Here is a 13341-nt window from a genome sequence, read left to right on the forward strand (position 1 = left end):
CCAGCACAGAAAAATATCGAGCATTCAGTAGACTTTTGTTTCCTGAAATTAAAATCTGAAATGACTTTAATTATTCACAAAGAAGACTTACGTGACCAACTCAGTTTTTACAGTTTTCTCTGGGAACAGATGAAAAGGTAGACCAAATGAAAAGAAAATTATGAAGGCAAAACTAACTTGTCTTTTCAGTATACTTCTAATGATATTGTTCAGACTGCAACATATAATTCAATACAGAGTAGGCTTCTCATTGAAGTATATAAAAAGAATTACCAAACGACTCTATCTAGTCTTTTCAACTTTACATTCAAAGTAAAAGAAAATGAAGCTTTCTATGACTATTAAGGGAAAGAGGACATAGAATTGACAATTTATTGGTGCGGCCAAGAAAAGCGTGGTCTAGTCTTCTCAACTTTACATTCAAAGTAAAAGAAGATGAAGCTTTCTATGAGTATTAAGGAAAAGAGGACATAGAATTGGCAATTTATAGGTGCGGCCAAGAAAAGTGTAACTGTCCAAGCACTCTCTGTAGGGGATATAGCGCATGGGCTTTTCTCTGAATTGATTCTTCTGAAGAAACTGTTTCAAAGGACAAGGCAGTCATCCGGTTTACCCCTAATCTTGATTTAGAAGTTCTTGTGAGGGTAGAGAGAATAGACAATGGGCCTGACCTGTACACTGTTTTCTGGTTAAACAACAACCATAGTCAAGGAATGCAAAAGAGCTTTCAATGATGTCAAATGTAGAAGATCAAGCTGAGAAACATGAATTATTATGACCAGCCAACATTTGCAGTTACTGTGATCAAAGCATCATGGATTTTATCCCTTAGATCCTCTCAGGATCCCTGGGAGGTCAATTTGATTACTTGATGCTATGTCACAGGTGAAGACCCTGAGGTTTGAAAAGGTAAGCTGAACTGCCCATGGTTACACGCACAACAAGCAGTGGAATGGGGTCTGGGGCCTGACCTTACAGATGCTAGAGCCCTCTCTCTTAATCACTGTGCTAGAATAGTGAGTGTCCTCTCCCTACCCAGAGACAGGACGGCCCACATGGGGGGGAGGTTTGAGTTCGGAGATAGTAAAAGTAGAACCAACCCTGTCAGAGTATGCAGGACTCAAAAGGAAGCTCAGCCTTCCCAGCGTGCGCTCGGTAGCAAACCCATCGCCGTCACTGGTCCTCTTAGCTACACTTAGACACAGACCACGTGACTGCCCTCCTATTACGTCCGACACAGCGGTACACTATACTACAATATAAAAGCGAACACGTGCCTCGTTTTATTCCAAGCAGCTGCCTCCCTTTATGCTTCAGTTACGCTAGCTTTTGGCTGTGCTCATGAGCCATGAGGACTTCCATGGGCTTAAAAGTGCCACATAAAATAAACTGATCATACTTGGGCACATGCTCTGAATAGGCAATGGAAAAACCATTTCTAGGCTTCCTCAGTCCTTTTTATTGCCCGCCATCAAGTTCCAACACGGTTTACAGTTTATAGGTTTATTTAGTTTAACAAGCACTAACAACGTTTAATTTGGTGGCTTTTAGTTGATCCCGCATAGATGCCAGCAGTAGCTTCTCCATCCCTTGTTCTAATGGGAAGAATCTAGAGTCACCTATTCCATACAACACAAGGCTTGAAAACATCTGGAAATATTTAAAAATTGGGTAAAATCGCTGATTAAGGCATTCTTAAAACAAACGGGCACTGAACACAGGCAATAAGAACCCTTTGAAGAGGGAGGGCTCTTCTCTGTCACTCACATCGGTGTTTAGAGCGATGAATATGTTTAACACGGGGCTGCGCAAATTCAAGTGAGAGCTCCCGCTCAAGTCACTGTGTTGTCCACAGACAACCTCAAAAGGCAGAATGTTTCCGAGGGAAAATTCTAAAAAGTGTGCCTAGGACCTGGAGATGAAGAAAGCATTCCAGCTGGAGAGTGGTGACAGCATCTTGACTGAGGTGACTTTCTGCACAGTCCAGACATCAGGACTATTCTTAGAACAACCAAAAAAAAAAAAAAAAAAAAGCATGGAGAGGCCTAAAAATAATGATGACTCAACACCTAGCGGCTTCAGTGATGCAGTGTTGTCAAAGAACACCCTCTCTCTTCACAGGTTGCCATTTTTAAAATAAGCAAGCTCACAGCTCACCTTCTGAGGAAAGCAAAAGTTTCACATGCTGAAGGAGAAAATTAGGACACGCGAAGTCGCAGAGAGAATGTCCCACCCGTGCATGGCCTGTCGGCAATGCCTTGGTTCGAAGAGGAAGCCGCTGCTGAAGTCAAAGTCAGTTCCTTCCCTCTGCCACCCTCACTCATCAGTTGTCCTTTCAAAACAGGTCCTGTGAGACAGGACGACGATGGTGATTACACAAGAGGGAGGCCTGAAGTCTCCTGTCCTCAAGTCACCGTGACCGGCTCTTGCATAGCAAAGGATGGGTCCCCGTGGAGTCTCTTGTGTCGGTGAATGGCACAGCCCAAAGCAAAGCACAAAAACATAGCCCAGGGCCTCTCTCACCCGTCTCAGGTGTGTGCCTCACCTGTGCTCCCGGAATATGCTGCCTCCACCGTCATCTCTCACTTTGTACAGTAATTATCAGACCCCAGGAAACATGAAGCTTTCCGAGGGCTTGCCTCGCATTCATCTTTGAACTCCCAGTTCCAAGAGCAATCCTGAGGACATGGGAGATGTTCAAAAAGTGTTAAATAATTGATGGCTAGATTGACTGATTGGTTAATGCAATACTCTTCCTCTTGCTGGCGTATTTATGAGTCACTGCCCTTCCTTGTGTATTTAGATCAAATATCTTAAGGTATCTTAGGATATATGTCACGTATATTTTAGGACCTAATATCTTCTAGGGGTATGTTCATTAAAAAGGGAATTCTTGATCAGAAAAATGACCTTTGAGTTCCAAAAGATGCTAGACCACTGCAGGGGACACTTGGGGACAGAAGTTTCCCACACCAGGCCGATCTCTGCCTTCTTCAGGCTGGCTCTGTTCAGTAAGGAGCAAAGCAAGAGATGAAGGTTTGAGAGTTCGGGTAAGTGCACTATAAATCAGTATAATAAAAATATTCTGGCCCTGGCCGGGTGGCTGAGTGAATAAACTGCTGTCCCAGCATGCCAAGGTCGAGGGTTTGATCCTGGGTCAGGGCATGTACGAGAAGCAATCAATGAGTGCCCAACTAAATGGAACAGCTAAGAGGAAGTGTGAGTTGATACTTCTCTCTCTTTCTCTCTCTCTCTCTCTCTCAAACCAATAAAAATAAATAATAAAAGTAAAATTCTGCACTTTGATTAATACATTAGCTCTTACACATACAACCACGTCGTTGCCGTAACGCCTTCATTGCGTGTTTCTGGAATTCCCAAAAAGTCAGTTCCCAAGCTCCAGCAGAGGGTCACGCCTATTATTTTGCAGCTCTTTCTCGTTGTGGCATTTTGTGTATGTTGTTTTTAAGTAAGAATGCTTTTACTCATGTTGGTTATCCACCTAAAGTACAGAGTTGGGCCAAAGTAGGTTTACAGTTGTGTGAACACGAAGCACAGTTTTATTCTTATATTATTGTTTATTTATTTATTTATCATTGTGTTGTTTTCCATACAAACAACTGTACACCTGTTTTGCCCCGCCCTGTATACGTGACTCTCAGTGACTTGCTGGTTTCCGCAGTTACCCTTACCACAAACGCTCTGCGCAGGTCAGAACAGTGCAAAGGCTGTGCCATCAGTGATGCCAACAGAGGAGTCCCTTTGAAAGGGACTCATTTGCCTGGAGATGTCCGTCGAGGGGAAAGACAACCTGCAGGGCTAGGAGACTAGATGTACTCACTTGCTACTCCTCTCTAAACCATGATGTCCCCAAACTCCCGACTTTCACGTGTAGAGCAGGACTATCCGCAGGAAGCAGATTTAATGAAGGCAGGTTATCTGTGCCAAATTTCTGACACCAAGAGACTCATTTCTCTGACACTTTCAAAAGGAGCTATTTGAAAAGCTAAACTCCTTCCTTTGTCTATGCCCTTTGCAAAGCCTTGAACTTCATCTACACGGTGATAAATTTAAGTGAACTTCTGGCCCAAGTTTTGCAAGTGGACAGGACACAATACCAAAGAGGAAAGTAATCTATTTGAGGGAAAGAATAAAATCTCAACAGTCAGGCATTGGAATTACAGCACCTTCTCATGAAATAATTTGGCTCTTAGCCTAATGGTTCAAAATTAGACTAATCCATTATAAGTACAAACACACAGGTCCTCAAATGATTTCTGTGTTTATTTCTCACCAATTAATATTAGAATAAGGATCAGATTTAAGAGACAAATTTAAGGTATTGCTAGTCCTGTGACCAGGGGCTTTTCTAAAAACATGCAGCCCCCATGTGTTGTGGAAGATGTTTAATAGAAGTTATCAAGGTGTGGTTGATTAATAAAATTATAAAGGTTTCAGGTGTACGTCATCTGTATGTTGTATTGTGTGTTTACCCCACCCCCCCCCACCAAGTCCGTCTCCTTCCTCCTTCCTGGGTGTTGTTAATTGTGATTGCCAAGTTACAATTTTTCCTTGAAGATATTTAAAAAACTATTCTTCCAAACAATGTTACAGGAAAAAATTGCATTTGTGTTATTCTAAAAACGTACACTCTACCAGTGCTGGTGATTTTCTCTTTTCTATTTGGAATAGAATTTCAAACACCTGCAAAGTATACACCAAATAGCCTCTGGCCAGCCTCTTTTTATGTTGAAAAATAATTGTTAAAGTTCTCATGAAAATATGAACAAATTTTGATTAAATAATTTAAATTTTTTTTTTTACATTATACCCTATCAATAATTAGGTTGATACCAAAGAAAGAGAATATCAAGACCAATAACGTATAAATGGAGTGGCTCTGACTGAATATTGGTTTTTAATTTGAGCTTCCTGGAAGCCTAAAGAAAGGGGAAAATATAAGTTAAATAATCTTGCTAGTGCGGACAAGACCAGTGCTACAGAGTAAATGGCATTTCTGGGCAGTATGTTCTGATCCCACGAGCCTGCTGTGGGGAACAGGGAGCAACATGTATCCTACAACAGAGGCAGAGACAGTTCTATGTGGCAAAGACTGAAACAAAACTTTCTTGAAGCCCAAGGTTATGATATGAACGCACACAACTTCATTAGGATTCTAGAAAGAGCTGGCTATGTTCAGCCTTTCTTCCAACTCCCACAGCTCATGCGCCATAAAGGGCCACGGGCTTTTACAAGCGCTCCTTCCTTCCTTGAACCAGAAACAGGTCCTCACAGGCTTGGCTGGAGGGGAGGGGAGAACGGGGATGGGAACTAGTGTTTACCAAGATGGAGCACTGTGCCGCCGCCTCTCCCCATTGCACCTCCTTTTATCACTAAGGTACTGCTAACTCCGTTTTATGAAAGAGGAAACTGAGAGTCAGAGAGGTTGAGTTGGCCAAGATCACAAAACCAGTAGGCAGCCAAGGCAGGAACTGAACCCAGTCGCATCTGAATCCAGAGCCCTTTCACTGGGCTAGTCCGACGCCTCTCAGTGTCCATGTGATGTTTGGAGCTGTGTGAGACAGTACGGGACACAGAGTAATGAGCTTACCCTATGGCCCCGAGCTACCGCACACCACCCAGCGGGCTAGACCATCAGAGAAGGCAGTTTGCGCCCTGTATACACAGTGTAACAAACAAAATAATTTACAGTTAGTAACAGCTACATTGTTGGAAGGGCTAAGTGTAGGCTTCGAACCATACAAATTGACATTTCTATGTGGATGAAAAATCTTAACTGTGTCGTGTATCCTATCATTGGAGCTCCCTCTTGAGACACTGATAGAGATCACAATGTTTATGTTTAGAACGATGGTTATGCTTATAATACAATGTTCCCAGGAAAATATAACATTACCAAAATACTACCAGAAACTGATCAAATAAAAAAAGTAAACTACACATGTTCTGCTTCTGTATAGCTGTTCTCCTTAAAAGGTAGACACGTCCAGCTGAACACGGTATGCAGAATATTGTAAGTGAGTGAATACCCTGAACTATAAGCCGCACACTAACAACCCCACTCGCATGAGGTAAATATCACTGGAACTGGTGCTCAGCTCACCTACATCACACGGACCTCCTCCACGGAGCTAAATGTCAGGCCTGCTGGGAAGGCTACGTTGGTGGACTTTTAAAGTTCACATCCAAGCTCTCTGACTTTCTCTGGTTGTCTCTGAGATGGTCGAGAATCCCAGGACCTCCGAACTGAGACCAGAATCAAGAAAGTCATGGAGGGCGGGCTGCAAGGCACGCCGTTTCAGCTGGGGAGAGCAAACATAACAATAAGGAAGCTGATCCCCCACCCCCATCCGTCCCCTGGGCTCCATCTCTGAAACTGTCTCTGAAAAAGGAGAGTTGTTACCCTCGAATTTATACACCCTCTTCAATTTGAAAGACTGAAAATGATCTCATTTCGACCGAGGCCAACGGGAGGGTCGCTGCTCTTCGGCTTCTCCGGGGCTCCTGGCCCAGGAAGAGGAGAGGATAAAACCCAGATGGCCCTCCACCTGTCAGGCCACCCGCAGCTGCTCAGGGCTGCGTCTGTCTCCCCCTCCAGCCCAGAGGAAAGGGCACCATTTCTGTTTTTTGTTTTTGTTTTTGTTTTTTGCAAACTCACCTGTCTTGCCCCAGGAAGCATGCCCTAAGGTTGCTTCTGCCCATGGGGCCACCTTCTTGCAATTCAGTCACTCTATAGGTTAGCAGCGGCTCTGATGGAAACCAGATGAAGTGGCTTCCAAGGACCTTCATTTTTCCAAGAATGAACAAATGTCCCTCTTCAAAAATCATCCCGGATTAAATAAAACATGGCTGGCATTCTTCCCCAGGTGCTATCAGGAATATACGCTCACCCACTCCTGGGCATGAAAACCAGACACCCTCAACTCTGTGGGCATTGGGCTTAACCCTTGCCACGGCCACAACTATTTCCACAAAGGGAAGTGGGGCATTTCGGGTGGCTTGCCAGGCTCTTGAGCTCCAGGGGGTCACTCGGTGCTGGGGGGAAGCAAGACACTAAATATGCCTCTGGAATATGTTAGTCACTTCAGGAAAGATGACGGTTCCAGGGAATGTCCTGCAGCAGCTTTCAAAGCTGCCCCACGCTGGGCCTCTCGGCTGGCAGGTGTCTCCGAGTGATTAGCAGTGACTAATTATGGTTCCCAGTCATCGTCCAGAGAAAAGAGAAAACAGGACCCACGTACTGAGCACAATGACATGCACTGTCTTCATACAATTTAAACGCTTTGTAAAACAACAAACCAACCTGGCAATGTCACTTCCACCTCGAAAGGATGAGAAACGCAAGCGAATCCGTGGAACGCCTAAGTATTCCGTGAGTATCTGGTGTCTAATTTAACTGTTACCCGCTTACATAGTTCAAACGAATGCTCAATTGTCGTTTCTGCACTCTCAGGCCACAAGAGTTCACTTTTATCTTTTTAACCTATATTCAGTGACACTTAGACCACAGGAAATTGCTATCTGCTTGTTCATCCTTTGTTACACAGCCCTACCATGAATTTGTCAACCAGCCTAAATCATACCCATAACCATATCCAAAGGTTTTCCGAAGCCCTGCATTTCAGCTTCCTCTTTTTTCTTTTCCTTATCTCTTCCTTTTCTTCTGTAAGAGTAGGTATGGGGGGAAATGTGCTAATTTTTTACTCACTTGGCTTCCTAAATAGGTCAGTCATTTCTAGAAGATTTAAGGACCAGGTAGCTATAAACTGACATATAGAACAGGCTTATTTGTATGAGTATCATGTCTTAACTACAGGAGTGATCTGAACTCAGGGCTGATCACACATTTAGTGCGAGTCTTGCTATGGAATCTCTCTGCCTTACGTTCCTTTACTTGGGAGTTCGTGCTGATGGATAAGCCAAGTTCCCTTCTAGCCCCTGTAGAACTGAGAGACGGCGAGGTACAAAGGGTAATGAACTTGACTTGAAAGTCAAGAGGCCTCTCGCTCTGCCCTTTGCTCTGTCTCTAATGAATCGGCTGATCGTGCAAATTCGTCCCTCGGTGTCTTGGTCACTATTTAAGTAGAGGTTCAATTTAATATTGATTGAGTACCTACTGTGTGTCAGGCCTGGTGCAAGGTGCTAGAAATACAAAATAATAATGATGATGGTGAGGATGATGATGATAATAATAATACAATTTTGTATTTCATTTCTTTAAGGACTTCAGAGTCTGAAGAGAAGAAATGCAAATGAAGAGAAATAAACTGTTTTGCAGTAGGCGCTCTCTAGAGGGAAGAAAGTCACGTGCCTGGAGCAGTCACGAGCTCCCCGCTACCCGGAGCGTCTCCTCTGGACCGGGCCCAGACCTCTGGTCGGGAGGGGCGAGGGTGGCAGCAGGAGCCGGGACATCAGCTGTGGCCAGGGCTGCACGCTGGAGGCGCCCAGAGGAGACTGCGATGCTGTCAGAGTCTGGCTGGAGAGGACCCACGGGCACCCTCCGTGCACAGCGCTCACCCGGCTCCAGAGTGTTCTTTACTCCAGTCGACACAAGCCTCCCATCACGGGGACATACTTCCAATCGCTCTTCTTGACGCCAATGCCATCCCAGATTTCAGTAATACAATCCTTCTTTTTGAACGGGGAATATGGGTGCATTTGTATATATTCTACAGGTTCATGACCTGCTATCCAAAACTGGCGAGGCCTGATATGTTTGGGGTTCAGAATTTAGAGATTTGGAAGTGTAATATGTACATAGGCCTCCTACCATGTAACGCCCCAGCAAGGTCAGAGACAGGAATATTTCTGCCCAGAGATGAAGGAATACTCACACTAGAAGGACTTCCTCATCGCTACAGGTTAGATCTTGAATGGATTAGGTCAAGTGAGGTGTTTTGTTTTGTTTTGTTTTGTTTTCTCAAAATGAGTTATGAAGAAAGCCTCGGCTCTGAGACATTTTCAGTTTTTAGTACCAGTGCTTAGGGTTTGCGGACCCACGGTGGTCAAGTCGGAGGCCACGTTCACATTCCCCTACAAACTAAACCGGAGGAAACACTTCTGTGGGGAATAAAAGAAAAATTGCAAATTGTCAGATTTGACTTTGAAAACCCTTGGGGAGCCCTCCTACCGCTGCCAGCATGAGACCAGCTCACCACCTCCTGAGCTGAGCTCCTGAGGAAGGAACTGGGTTACACGCAGTAGTCACATCTTTGAACGCTGGAATTATCCTAGCCATTCACCACGCATGGACATGGTCCACCCGTGAGAAAGCATAAAGCCTGAGAGCAGTGGAGCTGGGTCTCTTATCTTACGCTCATTCTGGGAGAACATAGTCTTTAATGGTTGGCAGAAATGTTCCTTTATTGGGGGAAAAAACCTAATAAAAAACAACAAAACCTTGTGCATATTTGTGTGTGTGTGTTGTGTGTGTGTGTTGTGTGTGTGTGCATATAAGGCAGTGACTTTAGTTAAAAATATATATCAAATGCCCTTTGGATTTAGCATCACTGTGAGCATTTATTATGTTGTTTGCTTATTTTGAATAGTTTTCTCTTGGTAGACTTTACATTCAATGCATTTATGCTATGTGGCTCACCACTGCATCCCCAGAGCCAAGGAGTATGCCTGTTTTCAATAAATAGCTAGAGTATATATCAAGAAGCAATATTACAAGGTTTAAGAGTGCAGGCTCTCGCTGCACAGCCAAGGTTTGGATCCTTGCTCTGCCACTATTAGCGGTGAGACCTCGGGCAGATGATCTGTGCCTCAGTGTCTTTGTCTGGAAAATGACCATATTTACTGTATCAACATAGATGGACTAAGTTATACTCTCACAACAAAGCCCCAAATCCTAGGGGCTTAAAGCAACAAAGGCTTTTTTTTTAAACCTTCTTGTCACATTACATGTTCATCATAGGTTGGTTAGGACTCTGTGTAAGTCTTGTCCTTTTAGGGTCAAACACTGGTAATTAAATTCTTGTTCTGAAAGTGACAGAGGTCATTTCTGCTTATACATTGTGCAGAACTAGCCAGAGGGGGTCCAGAAAACACAACCCTGCCACAGGCTCGGGAGGCAGAGAGGCAGAAAGACACCATCCTTAGGGTAATCATGGTAACTCAAGGGCTCAGTGTCCATAAAGCCCTTAGAGGCACACCCAGCACCTTGCTACATGCTATAGAAGTGTTTGCTTCTGCCATTATTATTGTTATTGAATTCATATTTTTTGGAGGCCATTATAAAGTCACCTTTTAGCCTTCTCCTTATTGAATTGAATTTGGCTAATGGTGGTTGTTTCACCGATCTCCTTTGGGTATCGGGGTGCCAAAGTTCCACTGAGCAGGCACTTCCCTGCCTTCAGTACAGGCAGCTCCCCACAGGACGCCCCTCCAGCTCACCTGTCTCGAGGTGATGTCTGCAGCCCAGCTGGACCCAGAAAGGCAAACCCAGGGGAGCATGCCAAAGGGACACGGACCCCAGTAACTCCCAGGTGTTGCAAGCTGTGAACATCGTAGTTCTAAACGTGTTTCAAACATTCAAAATATTTATGCTTCAAGCTGCAGCATGCAAACAGCAATCTGCACTTCTTCCTTTTAGATGCCAACTTCCACCAGCCCCTGTTCTCCTTTGTGTTATGTAAACAAATCTCGACCATCTGGACCACAATAAGCCACACTCCGTGCAAAAGCATCAAATCCAAATGCCGTCTCACAGATTTCTGCCTAAAAGAAAAGGAGCAAATGTCATGGCCCTCACCAAGCTGCTTTAAAAAGGTCCTTTAGGTCTCGGAACTCAGAATGCAAATAGAATGGCAGAAAGGAGCATATCAATACTTGTCACGTTGCAGAAACAAACAGAACCAGAAGATCACATCCTGCGGTGTTAACCAGATCTAGAGCAGTCCAATTCAGTACCTGCCAAGTTACCTCCTGAAGGAAAAGGGTTTAGGAATCGTGTCTCAGACAGCTGGGAAAACAGAGATGAGATTGCTCCAACACTCGTTCACGAGAGAAGCAAGAACTTGAATTCCTATCCCACTAAGGAAGTTAAAAGGTATGCTTTATAAGAATTGCAGGAAACAGGCTAAACTCTAGCCCACTGATATTGAGAAACAATGAATTGAAAGTACATTGAGCCCCCCCAAAATAATCGTGCCAAAACAAGGTCCATTTGTTGCCACCTACCCACCCGGCCCCCTGAAATGAATACCAAGCAGCATTTCTGCTGCCTTATCTCCCTGATATCATTCCAGGCTGCTGTAGGCATCTTCTCAAAGTCAAATATTTTAGACAATCACCATGGCCAGCCATGCCCACGGGCAAACAGTGCTAAAAAGGCTTCTTGTTTTTTTTTCCCTCTGCCTAAAAATATCTCCCCACCAATTCAGCACAGTGCCTAAAAAGTCCACCCTTTGGCAAAGATAACTATCATCAGACTTTGTGGCTCAGGGTGGTAGTAAGAAGATCCTGCAAGAATGGTGTAAAACAGAGGTCCCTAAACTTTTTACACAGGGAGCCAGTTCACTGTCCCTCAGACCGTTGGAGGGCCGGACTATAAAAAAACTATGAACAAATCCCTATGCACACTGCACATATCTTATTTTAAAGTAAAAAAACAAAACAGGAACAAATACAATATTTAAAATAAAGAACAAGTAAATTTAAATCAACAAACTGTCCAGTATTTCAATGGGAACTATGCTCCTCTCACTGACCACCAATAAAAGAGGTGCCCCTTCCGGAAGTGTGGCGGGGGCCAAATAAATGGCCTCAGGGGGCCGCATGTGGCCCGCGGGCCGTAGTTTGGGGACCCCTGGTGTAAAAGACAATGAATTTTATTAAGACAGTAAATAAATGGAGGCAAAGAGAAGGCTATAAAGGTCAGGAACTTGGACAGAGACACGGGCTGTGACAATGAGGGGTTGGGAGTCACACCAGACAATTTTCTTTTCTGGAATCTCAGTGATCATGCCTCCTGGCCACTGTCAACTAATATGGTATCTGACAATCTTGCTTTGTTACCCATCAACTGTGTATCTACAATTAAAACATAATCTACATCAGATTTCCGGTATTTGATATCCTAGAGAATCTATTTTCTGCTTGATTTAATAAGTTGTTTTATGTAGGCATTGGCTAATTATAAAATTCACCTCCTTGGCCAGAAACAATCAATAATTTGAACCCAGTTCCACTGAACTACATACATACATCTGGTTGATTTTACCGCAGCAGTTTACCAAGGTCCCTCTAAAACCAAATACTACGTGTCAAGATGCAATGGACCAAGTTTGTATTAATGAGACTATTTTTTGATCCATGATTTAATCACAGACCTGAATGTCAAAACAGATGTGGGCAGCAAATCCCCACCCACTCGCCCCAAGCCTCCGTCCGCCATTCCCGAGCTGCTCTCCTGAACGAGATTAGCTCCACCTCAGGCTTTTTTGTTTCAATCTACAGGGAAGTATTTAATCAGAAAAGAATCAAAATCCCCATTAAATCTCTAAGGAAAATTTGTTGATACTTAAATAAATAGATGATAAAATGAGAAAACATGGAACCTTATTTCAGAGTGATGTCAGGTAGATTTCAGGGGAAATTGCTTGCTCTGAGTACATTATACTTCCTGTGTTATAACCTGGTTATAATCCAACAGTTAAAATTATCAGCTTCTGTCAATGAGACTACGTGCTGTTTTCTTACTTCAAACAGTCCGGTTATCACAACAGCGGAGCTTCTGATCAAATCTAAGCCCTCGGATTTCCAGCTACTTTTAGTACATTTTGTTCAATTGTTCAACTCTAAAATAATAGCATTGTAAAACTACTTTTAAATGGCTTGAAATAATTCCTAAATCCCTGGGATATCAAAATTGCTTACAAATCTAATAGAATCAATTAAAAAAATATTTCTAGTAATTGTTTTCAGACAACAGAGCTTAGACTTCAGAAACTGGCAAAAAACAGTTTTGAAACGGCAATCAGAAATCCGACTCTCACATCTCACATGAACCACATACTTTAGTTTTAGAGAAAAAGGCCTTTCTTTTAAAAAAAAATGTTGACCATGTTTTATAACACAGAATAAAAGTGGATATTTACAATCCGAAATCTATATCCACAAAGGAAGTTTCTATCTATTTAGACACCACACTTGAAAGTTCAGAAAACTTTGAAATGAAAGATCTCCAGTCAGAATATTTACTCTGATTCCCAAAAATACTTACATTAAATCAAGTTTGTCTCTTCAAACAGAAAACTTCATTTTATGGAAAATGGCTTGTACACAGACAACCTCATCCTTCAATCGTTTCAAATC

At 43.3% G+C, this 13341-nt stretch overlaps 1 protein-coding gene across 2 annotated transcripts in view; it reads right to left on the reverse strand.

Annotated features, from left to right (window-relative positions):
• RCAN2 (regulator of calcineurin 2) overlaps positions 1-13341 on the reverse strand; it is a 259366-nt gene that overhangs the window by 202793 nt on the left and 43232 nt on the right. The window lies entirely within an intron of this gene.

The sequence above is a fragment of the Saccopteryx bilineata genome, chromosome 1, assembly GCF_036850765.1.
Source record: "Saccopteryx bilineata isolate mSacBil1 chromosome 1, mSacBil1_pri_phased_curated, whole genome shotgun sequence".
In the NCBI taxonomy this organism is placed as follows: Eukaryota; Metazoa; Chordata; class Mammalia; order Chiroptera; family Emballonuridae; genus Saccopteryx; species Saccopteryx bilineata.